At 44.4% G+C, this 21487-nt stretch overlaps 1 pseudogene; it reads left to right on the plus strand.

The window, feature by feature from the left end:
- Positions 1-19271: 19271 nt before the first annotated feature.
- LOC144766768 (tectonic-1 pseudogene) lies at positions 19272-21208 on the plus strand (annotated as a pseudogene).
- The last annotated feature ends 279 nt before the right edge of the window (positions 21209-21487 follow it).

Consider the following 21487-nt stretch of genomic DNA (forward strand, 5'->3'; position numbering starts at 1 on the left):
TATCGGTGGATATCGAGAAAGCCTTTGACAGCCTTGAGTGGTGTTACCTGGATGCGGTGCTGGAGAGGTTCGGACTCGGTGAGGGGTTTGCGAGCTGGACGAAGGTACTATATTCGTCGGCCACGGCCAGGGTGCGAGTGGGGCCGCTTATATCATCTGCTTACCCGGTGCGTAGGGGAACTAGACAGGGCTGCTCGCTCTCTCCCCTTCTGTTCGCTCTTGCGATGGAACCGCTGGCGGCACAGGCCAGGGCGGGGCACTCCTTTCTTGGAATCTGCTGCGGCGTGAGTACTCACTACATTTCCTTATATGCCGACGACATGTTGCTGTACTTGGAGGACACGGAGGTGGCCTTGCGTGGAGCCATGAGACTGCTCTCTTCCTTTGGTGCATTATCAGGGCTCAAAGTGAATTGGTGTAAGACCTGTGTTTTTCCGCTGAGAGCGGAAGCTCAGCGCCCTACTCTTGCGGCGAACGTGGTATGGGAGGACAGGTGCTTTACGTACCTGGGAGTCCGGATTTACCATGATGCGGAGAGCCTACTGGAGGGGAATGTGGGGCGGTGTATCAGAGGATTGCGCGGCTGCATGTCCATCTGGGCTACTCTACCTTTGTCGGTGCAGGGACTGGTAGCACTGTTGAAAATGGTGGCACTCCCTCGACTGTTGTATTATTTCAGGACCTTGCCTATCTGGATCCCGCAGCAGGTTTTTCAGGAGCTGCGATCAATGATTATTGAGTTCCTATGGGGACAAGGTAGACGCAGGGTGGCGTTGCACACCATGACTCGGCCCAAACTTGAGGGGGGGCTGGCAGTGCCGGATTTTGAGTTATATTATCTGGCAGCCCAGCTCCAGATTCTGACGCAGAATGTGGCTTGGGAGTTTAGGGGTCCTGACCGGGTCCGGGGGATGGGTATCCAGAGACACGTTCTCTCCTACATTGTTATGCAACAGCGGTTGGCATTGCGGGGGCTTACTTTAGAGGAAAAAACCCTCCGACTCTGTTGGAATAGGAGCCTGAGGCAGGCACGAGCAGTGCGGCCATATGCCCCGGAGATTCCCATTGGGATGCTGACGGCTCTACCGCATGGGGGTGATTGGTCTCCGCTGGCGGTGTGGGAAGAGCTGGGGCTACAGGTGGTGGGAGATCTGTTTGTGGAGGGGGTGTTGGCCCCGTTTGCGGTGCTCCGGGAGCAGTTTGGTCTCCCGGATGGGGATTTTCTCCTGCACGCAGCGGTAACTGCGGCAATACGGAAGCACTGGAAGGGGGGACTGATGGAGCCGAGCATGACCATGGCCTGCCAATATGTGGTGATGGCCGCGGGTACAATCAAGGCGGTGACCTGTCTCCACTCACGGATGTTGAACGAAGGGCTGGAACCGCTCACGGCGCTGAAAGCTACATGGGAGGACAGTGTGGGCAAGCCTATTCCAGATACTGAATGGGGCCACATTCTGGCTCGGACATGGAAAGGTAGCAGGAATGCCAGGTTCCAACAAATACATTTCTTCCTTTTGCACAGAGCATATCTGACCCCGGGGAAACTCCACCGGCACTTTAAGGTAGAAGATGCGGCATGCCCGAGATGCCTGGAGGTTGAACTGGACCACATGATGTGGGGTTGCCCAAAGTTGGGTACGTATTGGCCCGAGGTGGGCGCCCTTCTGAATGCGGTTACGGATAGGGAAGTGGACTTTGACATGGCGGCTTGCCTCCTGCTGTGGTTTCCCCACACGGCAAAAACGAAAGTCACGAGCAAGTTCATTGATTTGGGGCTCATATTAGCGCAGAGGGAGATCACCTGGCGTTGGAAAACCAAAGAAGGCCCGGCTGTGGGACGTTGGACGAATGAGTTGTTGAAGTGGTTGAAGTGCGAGAGTGTATTGAGACTGTGGCAGGCCACGAAACTGGGGAAAGAGAAGGGATTAGAGGCAGCTAGAGCTTGGGAAACAATTGTGCAGGCTTTGAGTGATCGCTTAACGGTAGACACGGAGGAAAGACTCTCGGAGGCTGAGTTCCAGGGAACTGGTAGCACGAACGTTTGATCAATATTGACGACGCACTGTTATATCCAACGCATATCATCGCCACCCACACCAGCAGCAGTTAGAGGGGGGGGGGGATAGAGGAGTACGTAGACTGCCCTGTTAGATCATAGAAGTAGATGGTGCAGAGTATGCACCGGGCGGGTGGGCCTGTTGCAGTAGGAGCAGGTTAGGTTCTGTGGATCTATTGAGCTGGGATGTTAATAGAGTGGTGGGTACGACCCCTCTAGGGGGCATTTGGGGGGGGGGGAGTTGTTGTTGAGGGTACAGTAAATGCGGAACCAGGATTGTGTTGTTGACCTACCGTCCCTATGTGCCAGGCGGGGAGACATCTCTTGCACACTGACTTAACGCCGCCCTGCCTCCGGGATGTGGGCTGATGGGCTGTGTACTACTGAAGTTCAATGTGGTGTCTTGTATGAGGACGGGGCTGAAGGTTGATACTCTCGATGTTTTGTCTGTAATTCTGCAATAAAAACATACTTTAAAAAAAAAATCAGGCCAACTTAAGGAAGTCGATGAACATACTTTGGCAATTCGGCATTTCAACGTCCCGTTTATCTGCTCCACGATACCTGAAGCCTCTGGTCGATAGCTACAGTGCAACTTCTGATCAATGTTCAATGCAGAGCAGAGCATCTTCACAATTTCACTGTTAAAATGAGTTCCTCGATCTGATTCCAGGTAGTTTGGCACCCCGTAGCGCGGGATCAACTCTCTAAGTAACAATTTTGCTACTGTGAGTGTATGGCACCTACGTGTAGGGTATGCTTCGACCCATCTGGAAAATATGCATACAACCACCAGAACATACCTGAGGCGGTTGACTTTTGGCATCTTGATAAAATCTAATTGCATTCTATTGAAAGGCCCCCCAGACCTCCCAATGTGACTCATTGTAACTGGTGTTCTTTTCCCTACATTCAGTTGCTGACATGTAACGCATCTCCTACAGTCTGCATCTGCTGCGATCCTAAACTTAGGACAATACCAAGTTTGCCTGAACACCCTCAGCATGGCATCCCTTCCTAAGTGTACTGGACCATGTATCTGTCTTGCCAATGGACTCACTAATTCCTCAGGTAACACTGCCCTTCCATCTGCTGAAACCCAAAAGTCCATCTCACTTTTCACACAACCTGCTGTTTCCCATGCCTTTTTCTCAAAGTCAGGTGCATTGTCTTGCATTACCTTCAAATCCTCCCAAGTATCCACTGTTTCTAACATCATTTTTAATTCTGTCTTTTCCTGAATCCCACCTACTTCCACCTCCGTGAAAGAATATCCATGCTCCGCGCAGTAACGGGCAACTTCGTCTGCGTATCTGTTACCTTGCGACACAAAATCTGTATTTTTGGTGTGGGCTATACATTTAACTATTGCTATTGCATCCGGACCTTGTAATGCTTCTAACAGCAATCGCACAAATTCCCAATTTCTGATGGGCGAACCAGAGGAGGTCATGTAACCTCTCTGAGACCACAATTGCCCGAAATCATGAACTACACCGAAACCATATTGGCTATCAGTATAAATGGTGACTCTAATTTTTCTACCTGCTATGCAGGCACGGGTCAATGCAATGATTTCTGCTACCTGTGCAGAGTGTACTCCTTCCAGGCAAGCGGCTTCCACAACTCCAGTAATGGTGCAAAGAGCATAAGCTGCTCTCAACCGACCAGTATCGTCCCTTAAACATGAGCCATCAACAAAGAAAATTTAATCGGGCTCAATCAACGGCTCATCCACAATATCTGGTCTGGGCTTCGTGCATAGTTCAGTCACATCAAGGCAATCGTGATCTTCACAGTCTTCGCCTTCTATATCATTAGGAAGTGGCATCAGTGTAGCAGGATTCAAAACAGAGCACCTCTTCAGGGTCACGTTTTCCGCAGCAAGAATAACTTGCTCGTAACGCGTGAGCCTACTGTTGGTCATGTGCTGTGTCTTGGTCCTGGTCATTAACAATTCCACAGAATGCGGTACATACACCACTAACTGGTGTCCCATCACTATATTCTCACAACGTTCAATGCTGACACCTGTTGCAGCAACGGATTTGAGACATCCGGGCAACGCTGCGGCTACCGGATCTAAAGTAGCCGAGAAATATGCAACTGGTCTACGGGCATTTCCATGAGTTTGTACTAACACTGACAAAGCACAACCTTCTCTTTCGCAGCAGTAAAGTGAAAATGGTTTCTCATAGTCTGGCATCCCCAAGGCCGGAGCACGACACAGGTCCTCTCTCAGCTGTAGGAACGACATCAAACACTCTCTGTCCCATGGTACCGGATCACTCACCTCCTTGTGCGTCAGTTTCTGTAAGGGTTTTGCTTTCAGTGAAAAGTTAGCTATCCACTGTCGCCAATAACCAACCATTCCTAGGAACATCCTGACTTCTCTCTGTGTTGTAGGCGCGTTCATTTTCATTATCGCCTCTATCCTGTCTGGTGACACTTTGCGCTTTCCCTTTTCTATCCGATGACCCAAGTACTGTACTTCGGTCAGACAGTACTGCAATTTGTTCGGAGATACCTTGTGTCCATTTTCAGCTAAATGGTTCAGCAAGGCAATGGTATCTGTCTTACAAGCTTCTTCTGTTCCTGCCGCAACAAGTAGGTCGTCTATGTACTGGACCAGAACCGAACTCTGTGGCAGTACTAGACTTTCAAGATTTTTCTTCAGTATCTGATTAAAAATTGATGGGCTATCTGTAAACCCTTGTGGGATACGACACGATGTTAAAACGCGGTTTTCCATTTTAAAAGCGAAAAGGTACTGGCTATCTTCATCTAATGGGATTGAAAAGAAAGCCTGACATAGATCTATCACTGTGAACCACTCAGCTTGGAATGGTATCTGAAACAATATTACTGATGGATTCGGTACCACTGGACAACATGAAACAACTATGTTGTTAATTTTTCGAAGATCCTGTACTATTCTAAATTTCCCACTAGGCTTCTGCAAACCCATAATCGGTGAATTGCATGGACTACCCACGATTTCCTTCAGTATTCCTTGTTGAATCATAGAATCAATCACAGGTTTTATTCCTGCTATCGTCTCCTGGGACAATTTGTATTGAGGCGTTCTTGGATAATCAACATTTGGTTTCACCATGATCTTTACTGGTTCTACACCTTTGATCAATCCTATCTCTTCACCAGTAAAATCCCATACCTCTGAAGATACTGCCTCACGTAAGTCCCAAGGAAGGTCCTCCACAGTCAGAGTAGGATACAGTTCTATACATGTTCTCGAGTTTGTAACTTTAAAAGTAGCATCATCGTCAGTAGTCTGTACCTCCACTCCCTGAGGTGTGCAGTATATTGTGCAGTTCAGTTTGCACAATAAGTCCCTTCCTAACAGACACACAGGACTAGAATCACATACCACAAACTGATGTTTATTGGTGTAGTTTCCTATTTTTACTGACACTGGTTCCGTCAAAGGGCTAGTCATTCTCCTGTTTGCGACTCCTACCACTTGAATTGTTTCCCCCGACATTGGTAAATCTGGTACCACTGCTGATCTCAGAGTTGATCGAGTAGCTCCAGTATCCACTAAGAATGTTGTAGGACACCCTGCCACTTCAGCCTCAACAAACGGTCCCCTTTGATCCACCTGTAGAACTGCCCCGAGGGTACAGTCCTCTTCTCTGCTTACACGTTGTCCTGTCAATGGATCAATGTAATAACATTTTTCTTCATCTATAAAAAGAGGCATTTGTCTATAGACCTTTCCTCCTGTCGCAATCTTTGGTGGCTGCGGGTACTGAGCTCGTGGAGCCGAAGTCCCCCCTTTGGCCACATTACTTCTTGTCACTGTCACCCTTTGGACTGGGATTTCCTGGACTTCCTCCTCTACCTCTAACTCTCCGTTTTCAGGGTTATAGGGACACTCGCGTCTCCAATGTCCCACCTGGTGACACTGGTGGCACTTTGTCGTTTTCTTCAACGTAGCAATGTCTACTCTAGGTCTCGAGTTTTCCTCGCTGTCTTTATTCTGATTACTCGATTTCCGTCCCATTGTCCCTGTTCCCTGCTGCTGTCCACCCTTTCCAGCTGACTGCATCTGCACCATCATGAGCTTTTCCTTTAATTTCTTTGCTTTAGAATCTATTTCATCACTGCAGTACCTTGCATACCTCAAAATCTCATCCAATGGTTTGTTTTGCCAACAAATTAAATGTTGCTGAATCATCAAACAAATATCAGGTCTCAACCCCAAAACGAACTTTGATACAAACTGTCCTATATCCTTGGGATCCATTACATCTATTCCACTGTATTGTTTGAATGCTTTCAGCAATCTCTCATAATATTCATGAACTGTCTCCTTGGGTTCCTGCCTTGTTCGGTCTATTTTTCCCCAATCTATATCTTGTGGTGGCACCTTCTCTTTCAGCCATGTCATCACCCTTTCATATTTTAACATTACACTTTCTGACGGTCCATTAGTAAGAGCATCCCTCTCTGGTTCTACAGTTGGCCAGTCGCCACTAACCTTGCATGTTGTCCACAAATCCCCTGGAACCACAATGTCAAACAAAGTGTTCAAATCAATCCACAATACCTTTGAAATCTTGACAAACCTCTCTACCTGCTTGTACCACTCTACAGGGTTCTCTCTTAACTTTGGAATGCGGCCAAATCTCCTCTACTCCAGGGCACATGTACATAATTCCCATTTGCTATTTCTCGCAAAGGGAATGCCTCCATCTTCATTAGCCTTCCCTCTGGAGACATCGCATTCACGCTCCGTCTAACAGTTCCCTTTTTGGACCATCTCTCTTCCCATTTGTCCAGATCTCTCCATGCTCTTATTCCTGTGATCAGTTCTCTTATGTGTGTCTTTAATCCTGTAGTTCTCTTCTCATCCAAATCCTGGTCTGAATACTGCAACCTATGGTTACCCTGCAGTGTCTTTGTTCTGGACAAATCTACCATATATTTTTCTGCTAGTTCAGACAGTTTCTCATGAGCTGCTCTTGCCTTTCGAGTGATGTCCTTAGCCATAAACAGTAGCTCATCTTGCTCGTACGTCTCAATCCTTTCTATTTGCAACGTACCATCTATTATATCTTCCAGATCAGATCTTAAGCTGGACACATATAGTCTTTTAGCTTTCACCACAGCTTTCAGTACGCCATCTCTAGAGGGTCCATTTACATCTCTCCCATCACAGCTCTGAGTCCTACGTCTGGGCTCAGGCGTGTTATGGGGAGTCCTCCCTTGTTCCCACCTCTCTAGGTCCCATGCAGTGCCATCCTCTCTGGGTGCATGGTGAAACACCTTTCTATTTCCCATAGTCCCAGAGTGTCCATCCTGCCTGGTTCCCCTAGGTGCATGGTAAGACACTTCATTATTCCCCATTCTTTCACAATTTGGCGGTGACCTTTGATCCCTCGACTCATGGCAAGATCCCTCGCTGTTCCCTGAGTTCCCATGATTCCAGTGCTGTACGTTTTCCTCAGGTGCGTGGTGAGTGCACCTAAACCTGTCTCTGTACTCTCGTGTACTTTGGTCTCCCTCACTTTGCATGAGACGAGACATCTCTCCACATCCTGTACTTCTCTCTCTTCGCTCCTGCCCATTTCCTCCATCACTGTATCGTATAACTCCTCTACTCTCCTGACTTTTACCATCCCACTCCTGACTGCTTGCGCTAGCCCCGCAGTGAGACAATGTCTCTTTTCCTCGATTTCCCCATTCTGCTTCCTCTCTTGACCTGTTGTTCGGTGCTTCTGTGGACCCATCCCATTCTCTCAAGTCAACCCTCAACTCTTTTTAGGATTTCGGCCATGGTCCCCTCAGGTCCATCGGTCCTCTCTGACCCCCCTGCTCTGTTACGGGATCCCCTGCCGAATCTAACGGGGTGCTCCACGTTATCGGTCCTGGCAATTGCCTCCAGGCATTTGTCGTGTTATTCCTCCTTTCCATCTCGACTCTTTCCCTGTCTAACTGTTCCTGTTCTCCCTCTTTCCCCTTCTCTGGGCGATAAATCGACCGTATAGGACCTATGGTAACGGGTACTTGAAGAGCATCTGGCAATTCATAAGACTCAACTCTCTCTGTTGCTGGAGTCTTCTGTACCACAACCCTTCCGACTACACTCTGTATGGTACTATGTTGGGGTGACCCTTCATCTTTGGTAGGTACCCAATCCGCTAAAGGGAGTGGCCTATACCCTTCTATGCCAACTCTGTCTTCCCTTGGGAGCCTCGTGCCTTCCGTCTCCCTATTGTCCGGGGGTGGTCTATCCATCAACAACCTATTTATTACAATGTCCTCCGACTCACTCTCCTCATCCTCTTCCATGAGCCTCTTTTCTCCTGCAACCTCTCTCACTGGGTACAACTTATCCACCTCAATTGCCTGTACCCTCCATCTCTTGGCGTCCGCATCCCATTGGGCATCTCGCACTGCCCTTACTGATCGCCTCACCCTTTCCTGGCGCCTGTTCAGATTTCTGTCGTGCGCCGCCCTAATCCATGCGTTAAGGGCCTCAAACTGTGTTGGTCTAGGCAAAGGTCTCAATGAGGACATAACTGCTTTCAGCTGATGTAATACTTCTAACCTAAACGTTCCGTATTTCGGAAAAATCAATTCCTCATTCCCTTCCGTAATCTTGCTCCAATCACCAATCAAAGTATAGTATGCAAACCAACGTTCGTTGCCATATAGTAAGCTGGTGTACCCTCTGGCGGTGCCTCTTCTCCATAATAAGAATTCCTTCTTTTTCTCTTAAAAATCTCCCTCAAACATTTAAAACACTTCATGTTCAAAACCTACAAAATTTCTATTTTCTCCGCGTTCTCTGACCTCCTGATGACAATACACCAATCTCAGCGCGGTTTCCGCTAACTGGCCTATCAGAGCGCGGCTTCTCACTGACATCACACCAACCGCCCTATCCCAGCGCGGCTCTAGCTGACGTCTCACCAACCGCCCTATCACAGCGCGGCTCTAGCTGACGTCACTCGTCCCCCTTTGCAGCAGTTCCCCTCCTTTCTCAGCTCGTCTCCGCGATCATGCATGCGTCCCATTCATACTCCGAAAAATGATTACTTCCGTCCAAGCGATCACTTTCCTTGACTGTACGTCCACAGTCTAACTGTAATTGTCACCTTAACCGACGAAATGTCTTTCCGTGTACGTCCAGACAATCGCCTTCTCTGATAGGTTACTTAAACACGGTAACTTTCGACCTGCGTCCGTTACCCACACTCTCACTCTTGCATTCCCCCTATCTCGGTCCTGCGGCGGTCAATGGTACCTCATGACCTCCTTACTCTGGTCGACAACTACTCTGGATGTTCGATATACCAGAACCACTTAAGCTCTACCTCGAACTTAAGATTTTCACCAGTTCACCCGTTTACCAGGTTACCAGTTTACCAGGTTGTGCGCGCTCACAACCTTCTCTCAATCACACTACAGGCATTCAACTCTGCATGACATTACAATACAAATATAACACAAAACACCGCAATCTGTCCACGCATGACCCTTGTTATACTCACTCTCGTCCGATTCTGCTGCTTCTCTCGCACCGTCAGCACCTTCTTCGGCACGCGATTCTTCCGCTGCTCATCTCTCGATCTCTAGGGGCCTTGGGATAATCTAACCTAGTCTAGATCACCTTCCTCAAGAAGATAACCATCCTCACTCTGCTACCAACTGTTAACGCGGGATTTCTGGTCTATGGTTATTATTCCAGATCCCAATTCAGGTCGACTAAATCGTTGGTACCTGTCATTGAGTAAAAGGCAATCCACTACTAGGTCAATCAAATAAGGACTTACTCCACTCTGAATAACCACTTACTACAAATAAGTTTTAAAAGTTTATTATAAAGCCAAAGTTATCTGGAGATACAAACATCTCAGAATAAGATTCAAAAGATAATACGGGAATCAATACAAACAAAAATTCTCTAAATGCTCTTAGTCGGCAGAATGATATTACTAAAACAAATTCAAACAGCATTAAAGTTGCTAGAATCGACACTAACTGTAGCTTATGCGTCATTTACAGAAAGGAAAAGTTCAGGTTAGACTGTCCCTACACTAGACTAAGTGACATCCCTACTTAACAAGATCTTTACCTAAAAAGGTGTCAGCCGTGGTGACTTCCAAAGAAGATCACACACTTCTCTTAGTCTTTGTTGCAAAATCGATCTCTTGCAGTTAACCTATCTGCCTACCCATCTGCTCTCTTAGGCTCCTCAGACCATCTGCTCTAACTCCACCCAGGGGTGCTGTCCCTAATACAAAATCACATTTCCAATAGAAACGCCCTTAGAGACGCCCCTCACGTGGTGTTGGTTCTGGCGGCAATTTCCATGCTGGTACTCCTCTGGGTCCATCGTTAGCGTTGACCTTGCTTCCCAGGCTCTTCTCCTGCTGGACGGTACCCCCCAGGAAATTCCTGAAGCCTCCTACAGGTCTGTGCCAGGCTTCTCTGAACAAAGCCCATTCATCACTTTCCTGATTAAACCCCCTCGCACCTGCAAACAGACACTTTCTCTGTGGGCCCCAAATTCCGGCCTCCACCATATCTCCTAAGTCGTAAACCATGTAACAGGCTCTGTGTCTTGTGCTTTACTTGACCTCTCTCTAACGAATCCATGCAGATCAAACGAAATGACTTTATCTATTCAGGCCTACTAGAATTACATGAAACAGGCCTCTGCACTCTGCAAACATTTCAATTTCTTTAGTTTAAACAGTATTCTAACTATAACACAATGATTAAATGAAACACTTCTATAAAACATATATTTCAGTTCTATGATCAATAATACTTTGCATTACAACAACATTAGATCCATATTGTGTGGAAATGCATCAGCTTCTTGTATTCTCTGTGAACTGCCATGTGGCCTACACATTTCTACATTTAGCAGAATTACATTGTCCCTTACAACAGCCACATAACATGGGATTTCAACATCATGCTAACATCACTACACAATTCTATATTAGTTTTTTCACACTAGTATATGTATTATTATTCTAATTAAACACTCATATATATTTGCCACTCTATATATTTCACACTCTTATATCATTTCTGCTAGGCCAATGCAACGTGCTTGTAAATATGGTGCACTTCTACATTTTTTCTTAATTTGCGCTCTCTCAACTGTAATATCATGAAATTGTATTGTAGAGAACATGTGGCTCAAAATGCACACATCGGATTTCAAAATATACCTGGGTCTGCAGATAGGACCTTTCTACTCACAAAGCTAGTTTATGACTGTTTGGGTTCTCACCCATGTCCCCACTACTCCGAATGTATAGATATAATGATATTAGAATTTTGGGGCAACATCGTGATCAGTACGCTAATGGGGCCACTACTTACTCTCACAAACTAAATAAATAAAATAAAAATACGCATTCACGAAGGTGTAAATAGTGTGACCAAATAAGAGAAAACATTGATATTGGTAAGGTTTGTTTATATACAAAACAAATGCTGCCATTTAGCAGAAATAAACGAAAGAAGGGGAAATTTTCATAAGTATATACGGCCGCTACCACCATTCTAAGATGGCACCTACAATGGCAGGCACACGAGATCACGCGCAGTAGCATGATCATGTGATCAGGAAGTGCAGCATATCTCACGTCCGATAAAACTAGCCGGCACTCGCACACGAGTTACCAGCGTGAGAGACCGAGATGCGAGGACGTGCCCGACAGACACAGGAGAGGTAGGTGACTATAGAATCTCTGGAATAGCATGCACAAAGTTCTTAGCTTTCAAGGGGGCTTTCTGTAATAGAGGCATTCTAGAGAGGCGGCCGGTTTAAAGATCGGTTGTCCTTTTTCATTTTCTACCCAGATTTGGAATACCGATTATCGGAGGGGACCTAAATAAATTTGGAGATTGGATATTTTTTCTCCTCACGCCACGGGACCATGTGGCATGGAAGTATCACCACACAAAAAGTATGTACTTTCGACACTTATATTCTATGAAGGCCAGCTTTGTAGCTTGTGTGGATATGTTTGTAAATATCAGGTTACCTGTTGGTGTACAAACTTTCCTTTTGCTTCTTGTATTCACAGAATATATTACTGAGAATACATGCAGGTTAGTGAGTTTCATTGAATATGATTATTTGAGCACCAGTCACTATAATGGTGATGGCAATTCTGGAGATTAAGGTTTTTCTTCTCACAGACATGTCACTGGGTGACGTAGCTGTGTGTTCTGATGAAATAGGAAGCGTAGGAATACACATATGGATAACTTCCAACACATAAATAACCAGAATCTTCATGCACCTGCTGGGATAAATGGGAACTATGAATTGTGCATTGTTATATGTATGAGCACTATGAAGAACGAAATTGCATGCAAAAAATGTCACGCGAATCAAATATCCATTGGCACAACACCCTAATCTATTGACAAGTACAAAATGAGGCACATAGGAATTTCACTTGGATGTTTCCTTGGGAGCCCATGTATTCACCCAAATCTATGCTTTATGCATTTTATAATATAAAGTCTTACACAATGTATATATGTATTTTACCTAGCCGTGAACAAGACGCATGTACTAAATTACAAGAGGCGACGAAACACGTGTTGGCTTGGAAAAAGAAAGAGAAAAAGAAAGAAAAAAGTTTACTGAATTGTTCTACTTTGTTTTGTGCTTTTACTATACTCTGAAAAGAATGTTTCTTTGAATTTACGTGTGCTTGGGTATAGTTTTGCTTTGGTCTGTTGGTTTACCACAGAGATCTAGGGAGAAAGGTGGTTGTCCCTAACCCTAGAACACCGTCACCAATATATGAATACATAATGAAGAATTCTAAGTGAAAATACCCGATAGCACCTATTACCTATCGCCTATACCACTGATCCCACTTTAAACTGCTTACCATAGCGGTAACCCCACCACCAGTAGGCTGCCTGTGTCTGGTTCACCACCATCGTGAGGCCAATTACCGCCCACCAGATTGTGATGGTGTGCGATTTGCTGGTGGGCAGAAGGCTAGGAGGGATTGACTTGGGGGCCCATTGCGGGCCCCCATTGGGCAGGGGCAGTTTTGATTTGCATTTGCCCTACCCCTATGTTTCCCTGCACCATGTGGCAGGCACTGCTTGGTGCATGCCACAGAGTACAGGAAAAAGCAAAAACTGCCTTTTTAGCATAGTGACTGGTGCTGCAGCCAGCAGCATCTGCTGCAATATTAAAAATGCCTTTTGGCTGCATTGAAATATCATACGTGGGTCCGCCTCCTTATAGGCGGGCGGTCCCCATCACCGGGACGATGAGGGACGGACAGAAGTCCGTCCGCCATCGTAATCAGCTCTTGTGCTACTTCTAAACACCCTCCACCCTGAGGTTAGCTGCACCAGCTGCACTGCTCTAGAGCCGGCTCTGAAAATATATAAATCCACTTTTTGTTTCCCCTTCCAAGGTTTGTATGGGTGGATTTAAGAATATTATGTATATTCTCATCCTACAATATAGTGATAGGCTTGATGTAGAGATGCAATTATATTGTAGGTTGGAACTAACAACTGATTTATTGTTACATACAGATGAGGATCGTACCTTGTAATCAGATTACAACCATAATATTGTTGATAAATAGCGTCCAACATAAATTTCATTTACAAAAATATCGTCCTATTGGGTGTAAATTTTCTTTAAATAATTCCAATGGAATGCTATTTTTTGTAGGTGATATTTAGGACACTGCTTTTATGTCCAACAACATTCTGACTGCAATTTCAATGTCATACAAGAATGTTCAGAGCTTTCACAGAGCATGGCATGAGAGTCACACCTATGCCTGTTACAATGTCAGTCGTAAAATCTCTGACCTAAGGTCAGTTTCTATTCTGACCGGCTGATTACAGTACTGCCGGTTGGAATTGAAACCAGCCGGTCATTCAATTGAAACCAGCCGGTCATTCCTTCTGGCTTCCAATGGGCTAAAGGAGCCCGTCGGCCAGTCGGAACTAGCCCATAATCTATACGGACTGCTTTTTTCGTTATCCTGATTATGATGCACGGTTTCCAACAGGCTTCCCATGCCGGGCTTTCTGACATGGAACGCCTGTTGGGAAGCAAATTTGGCGGCCTCTAGCAGAGCCCCTTTCCCCTGTGGCCTCCGTTGGGGGCCGAGGGGGAACTTATGGTGCCCGCCTCTTAATTCCTGCACCTTGTGGCAGGCACCTTGAGGTGCCTGCCATGGGGTGCAGGGATTTACACAATCTCCCATTCCTCTATGGGTGCTTGTGTTACAGCCAGTTTACGGCCGTAACACAAGCTCCCATAGAGAAAGGGGAGAATGTGACAGCACCATATCAGGCCCATTTTCCGCCCGGTCACCTATGTGACCGGCGGAAAACCGGTGGATGGTCTTTCCATCCGCCGGGGCCCCACGCCATCCTAATATGGCGGGGGTATGGGTGGCGGGCGGGGAATAATATCGGGCGGATAGCCACTGCCATAAGGGTGGTGGTGATCCGCCCGACATTATAATAGACACCTTAGTGCGAAAAGTGGATGTGAGATGAAAAAGTTCCCAAGTGTGCGTAAAAGGAAAAAGTGAACCCTGATCACACAATTGAGGAACCCAAATCAGTCCTTTAGTTCTCCAGGAAGGCATGTAAATATAACGATTCATTACTTGAATATATTCATTATGCCAAATAGTAGAGCTGAGAAACAAGGGTAGAAATGTGGAAGATTAGGAACGGACAGAGGTTAATAAATTACAGGCATTTTTGATAATTGAAGTAGAAAGTTTTGGAGGTTTTCACATCCAAAGAAATGCAGATAATAGTGCATGCATTCTCTTATAAGACTGAAGAGGGTCATGTAACGGTATATTAGAAAGAGTAAAAAGTATGATAGCAACTAACATCATCCTAATGGTGGCAAGACAACCCCACCAAGGCAAGTGCAGAGGGTGCCATTTGCTGTTTAGGGAGGACATTTTCTGAATACATGTATCAATGTTGATAGAAATGGAAGAGGTGAACGATGAAGTGAATTATTGGAGACCAAGGTATTTAAGTGGTTTGAATTGCCATTTGAAATTAGATGAAGTCAAATCTTGCCTGAAGGTGAATTTGTTAAGATAATAGTGCATGCATTCTCTTATAAGACTGAAGAGGGTCATGTAATGGTATATTAGAAAGAGTAAAATGTATGATAGGAACTAACATCATCCTAATGGTGGCAAGACAACCCCACCAAGGCAAGTGCAGAGGGTGCCATTTGCTGTTTAGGGAGGACATTTTCTGAATACATGTATCAATGTTGATAGAAATGGAAGAGGTGAACGATGAAGTGAATTATTGGAGACCAAGGTATTTAAGTGGTTTGAATTGCCATTTGAAATTAGATGAAGTCAAATCTTGCCTGAAGGTGAATTTGTTAAGATAATAGTGCATGCATTCTCTTATAAGACTGAAGAGGGTCATGTAATGGTATATTAGAAAGAGTAAAAAGTATGATAGGAACTAACATCATCCTAATGGTGGCAAGACAACCCCACCAAGGCAAGTGCAGAGGGTGCCATTTGCTGGTTAGGGAGGACATTTTCTGAATACATGTATCAATGTTGATAGAAATGGAAGAGGTGAGGGATGAAGTGAATTGGAGACCAAGGAATTTAAGTGGTTTGAATTGCCATTTTAAATTAGATGAAGTCAAATCTTGCTTGAAGGTGAATTTGTTAAGGGCAAAATTTCACATTTATCATTGTCCAATTTATATCCAGAGACAGAGGAAAAGGAAATGTCTTCTGATGTAAAAGCAGGAAGTGAAGATTGGGGTTTAGAAATAAATAAAACAATGTCATTAGTAAATGCAGCAAATTTACTTTGTTGAGAATCATGAGTGAAGCCGTGTATAAGGGCATTCTGATGAATCCAGAACAAAAATGGTTCTAACGCAAAATTGAAAAGGAATGGGGAGAAGGGGCAACCCTGACGAACTCCTCTGCGAAGATTGAAGTAAGAAGATATCAACCTATAACACAAATGGCGGCCTTAGGAGAGGTAGTATAAAGAAGAGAAATAAAGACACCATTTTTGTGCAAAAACCAAACTAGGCTAAAGTATGAAATAAATAAGACCAAATAACATGATGAAAAGCCTTATTAGCATCCAGGGCAATGGCCACCATAGAATCAGGCAGTATTATCCGAACAATACCTACCCTTTACAAATCGAGATTGCTCTTTTCCCAGGAGATCAGAGAGAAACGATTCAAGCCAGAAAAAGCTAATGCTTTAGAAAACATCTTATAATCCAGGTTAACAAAGTTTAGGAAGAAGCAATTTGGAAAAGTGTATCTAAAATCCAGCCGTAAAACCATCATGACCTGGGGTCTTGTCCTTTTTAAGGGAAAGCAGTGCAAGCTAAAGTTCTATTTGCATGATATCAGACTCTGAAGAAGAGAAGTTGACCTGAGATAAAGTTGGTTTGGACGCAGAGGATAAATAACTTAAAAATTCGGGCTTTGAGGGGAGACTTTCCGGAGTATAAAGAGATGGGTAAAATTGTTGAAATGGAGCTAAAATGTCTGGATCCTCACGATGAAAGGAACCAGTATCATAGATAATTGATGCATTGAGTAATTTATTGTGTTTAATTTTAAGATAGTTAGCTAACAACTTCCCAGATTTGTTTTGACCCCTGTAGAATTTAACACTAGTTTAGAGGAGAAAAGAAACCACACTATCAGTAGAAACCTTATTAAATAGAATTTTGCTTTTAATGAGTTGATTTAAAAATTGCTGAGAATGACAAGTATAGTAAGAGTGCTCAAGACGTTTAATTTCAGCAAGAATTTGTTTAGAGCATGATTTAGATACTCACCTTTTTTTGAAGTTGAAATTAATCATGAAGTCATGAGCTGAGGGCTTAAACACATCCTATACAGTGTGAAAAGAAAAATCCCCATCTGATAAAAAACAAATCAAGAGCACAGGTATATAAGGAGGAAGTAAAGTGATGTTTATTAGTAATGAGTTATTGAATTTCCACCATTTAGAAGAGGTGGTTTGGGGTAAGATATCTAAATGCACAGATACCAGGGCATGATCAGAAACTAAAAATAGAACCAATATCCACTGAATGTAGGTATTTATTTGTTAAACTTGATTTGCATTCTTGGTATAGCGCACAGCTCATCCCCGAAGGGGCATCTTGATGCTGCAGGGCAGGTAGGTGAGGGAAAAGCAGCAATTAGAACAGCCAGGTTGTCAGGTGTTTCTTGAAATCATCTGAGCTACGGCATGATCGAATGGAAAAAGGAAGTTTATTTCAGTGGAGTGAAGCAAGATAGAAGAAGGCATGACCTCAGTATTTGGCTGTGCAAATAAGTTGGGAGCATAAAATAGATTGATGGCTAGATCTGTGGTTTTTACAGATATAGGGGGTAAGCCTATTGAGGAGGTATTTTGGCCCTGACCCTGAGAGAGAATGAAGGATGTGAAATAAAAAAAATACAGTCAATTTGGGATTGCGTATGATGTACTGGGGATTTTTTTTATCTCCCTCAAAGTGAGGGGACACTGTCTCCCAGCATCTGTAAAGTGATGTCTTTGAAAACCTTGTGCAAAATGTTTTGCATTTGTTTGGTATGTAAGGAGATAAGGAATTTCTATTCAAGAAAGGAACAGCAGGTACATAGCAGTCACCCTCAAGGACTAGGTTGTCATATGGATGTTGCAAAAGCTTCTGTGAGATCAGGGACCAAAATTGACAATCAGGTGAATTAGGACCATATATATTGAAAAGAACAATTGGAATCTTATCATTGCATAATTTAAGTAATACCCACCTTTCCTCCGCATCTATTTCCTGAGAAATCAACTGAACTTTTGAAGACTTGTCACACAAAATTACAACTCCATGCTTTTTTCCCATAGCAGGTAAAAACAAACTTCCGCCACCCACCGATCCATAGTTTCATGGATTTAATGTCAGATACAAGGTATTTCTGCAAAAATCTATGTGTGCATTAAGCTTTGACAGATGAGTAAGACTTGTTGTCTTTTGATTGGAGAATTCAAACCTCTGACATTCCAGGAGACCATTGTCAAAACCTTTTAGATAAGGCAAATTGAAGTTTACAATCAGACCTCAATGGAAAGATAATATAATAGAGCCATACAAATAATAAAGGAAATAACAGCTTAGGAAAGAGAAGAAAAAGTAGAGAATCCAAAAGAAGAAAGGAAAAAGGGAAAAGAAGAATAGAGCCAAGAATGAAAATGAAACAAAGAGATGAAAAAGAGGAATCCAGTATTATCATGGAGGAAACATAACAAATGAACAACACAAAAGTGAAACATACCTAACAGTAATTAGATGAAGGTGGGAGGGGACCGCAATGTGAAGTAATTATGTCCGATCGACAAGGGCGACATGGTGCAGGAAGGGTAGTGTGACATAAACGGGAAACAAATACAACCATAAAACAGATGTAACACCTGTAGAAGAAAAAGGGAACAATGTAAATGTTAAGCCAAAAATATAACATTGTAAGATAATGTATGACAACAAATCAACATCAACATTAAGAAAGGAATTATACATATGTGAACAAGGGCTCGTGGAGCCCGAAACGCGTATTGCCCTCCTGTTTTACCAGCTGACACTGCAATGAAGTACCTGTGAACTCCAGTGGTCCGTCTTCCCTCTTGCTTGCTTCGCCGGTCCTGGGTGGATTTGGAAGTGGCGCTTTGGAGTTTCAAACGCATATATATATATATATATTCACTGAAAAAACCATAGGTTATAGACCATATATAGTTAGGAATTAGCATTTAAAAAACCTTATTTTACTCACACAAAACCATTGAAATTCCATATATAGTTAGTTGCACTAACTATATATCGCGCACCCGCAATCCACTGCTAATCATGTCACATATTACATCATTCATGACATGGTCAGTGACATCACTGATGACATCACTGATGACATCTCAAATGACATCACTGATGAGATCACTGATGACATCATCCAGTGACAGTGTTTTTTTTTTGTTTTTTTTTCCGTCTTGTCCTTCTTCGATGATTATTGCTGCAAAAAGCAACATGGGCTCTTGTAGTTCCTGTCACGCTTAGCGTCCTTGGTTTCCAGGATGGCGGCAGTTGTTGTTTATAGTTACCGGACATAGGAGGCTGCCATTGCTTCAAGTGCTATAGCCAGGCCATGCTGTCATACGTTTTTGTTTTGATATTGGCTCTGGGGAGCTCTGGCACCGCCGCACAGAGCACCCTGGCATGGCTGGATACGGGGCCCGAAACGGCGGAAGGAGACTTGAAGGTAGAGACGGTGGAGACCGGGACTGTTGACATCTCACCCAGTCCCGACCCTTCAAAGTTCCCCGATGCTTCATCCCTCCTTGACCTCACTCAGGCCCCTGGAGAACTCACTTCGTCTATCCCCTGGGGGGACCGAGCAGCCACTCCAGACTCCACCCAGGACGATGGAGATCTCTCACCCCCTCTGGTCCGGGCAGTCCCTGGGTCTCCTCACGCTGCGGTCTCCGCTCTTCAAGCACCTGTAACCGACATTGATACACTTTGTGTTTGTAACTTGCTGGTAGCGCAGTGTGATGTCAACTGCTGCTGCGACCCCGACTGCACTGCTTCGGATTTCAGCGTCTTCTCCGAGTGCTCCGTTCCTGTTGTCATGAACGACGAACAGCTTTGCACCCAAAGAGTAGCTCGTTATTCAATGGATATGGCCAAAGCCATCCCGGAGAGAGTTGTTCAATTAACAGATCAAGTTAATCCAAATATTTTCTGCATTTACAGCACAAACTATGGACCTGCACTGACATTCAGTAATCCTGAAATACCAACGGAGAGTAATTTTGATAGTTTGGTGCTTAAGTTTGGTGCAAATTCTTTCACCCCATCAAGAAGCACATTAAGTCAAACAAGTGGAACTGGTAGATACGAGTATGGGACCCCAATTCAGACATCTGACTCTTTCCTCGCATTTCCGACTTCCTTAATGTCATCTCAGTGCACAGATCAAAATCCTGCAGGCTCCAAAGTCAAGTCAAACGGTGCCAGTAAGCGTCCAGTCCATCTTTGTGACATCGATAGATGGGACATTTAACCAAGTGAACCTCACTTTTCCTGAGCCTGAATATAACCCGGACACAGGAGTGTGCACAAATGTGGTGCTTAAGGTGAAGTACTTCATCACGTACACAGTGGAAGGGTTAATAAAGAATGCAGCTGTTTCCTTTGTCCTTGGAGCCATAAACAGAAGCATGGTTCCAGTGCAGCAAGACTTTCAAATCCGTTTCACCCAGCAAAATACAAGTCCAGTTCCTCTCAGTGGAAATCCAGGATATGTTGTCGGCCAGCCAATTGTGGCAGGATTTAAACCAGCAGGATCTGGTATTATTCAGAGCACTAATAGATATGGGCAGCTGACAATGATGCAGAGTTCATCACATCAGGACTGTTTGGCAGTTGAAGGCAAAAGAAGTCCAGTACTATTTAGATATAACATGGTGTCTGGCTGTAAATTGAGGTATTCCACTAATTGCCAGCTAACATCTGACACCATCACTCAAGTGCTCAGGGGGCAGAACTTTCCAGATTATGTGGCATCTTTTGGAAATTCTCAGGCTGAAAATGTGGCAGACTGGGTGACTATCAATCAGATCAGCACAAGCCAGGAAGGATGCCAGGTTCCCATATCTCTAGAAATCGTCGTGAGTTGGAAGAAATATGGATCCTTGGTTAATCCTCAGGCCAAAATAGATAGTGTCACGGTAAAAACGACGTATGCGTCTCTCAAGGAAGGAAATATTTACCAGATCTCGAGCCTGGTTACATTTGTTGATATCTCGGCACCTGCACAGCCTGGTTACAAAGCGCAGCCGACCATTGATGCCAAGTTACCGTTTGATTTCTTCTATCCATTCGTGTAAAGTAAATATTGTATCATGACGGACACAGTGGCCCCTTTCTTTCTCCCCCGCTCTGTACATATTTGGACTTGCAATGTCCTGCCTGTAAATAGATAAAGCAGTGTCTCCGTGACACGCGATTGTAATGAGCTACAGCACTCTACTCATATTTTCTTGAGTCTGCATATAAATAAAAAAATAAATAAAACAATAAAATTAAACTGATATGGGGATAACACATGAATATCATATCTGTGTCACATGCCCACCAGTTAGCCCATGTGTCGCTCAGGTTTATAGTTTTGGAAAAGGGAATGTGCCCAACCGAACCTCTCACCCAACCAAGCCATAAACATGGTCAGTGGAAGGATTTCCTTCCCCCCCAAGGCAAAATGAGATTGAGGTTGTGCCAACCTCTGTCTTGAAAATGAGGACACTTGGGCAATCGTCGGTATAAGCAACTGTAGTTCTTACAGGCCTATTTTGGTATCAC

This window comes from Lissotriton helveticus, chromosome 7, assembly GCF_964261635.1.
Source record: "Lissotriton helveticus chromosome 7, aLisHel1.1, whole genome shotgun sequence".
NCBI lineage: Eukaryota > Metazoa > Chordata > Amphibia > Caudata > Salamandridae > Lissotriton > Lissotriton helveticus.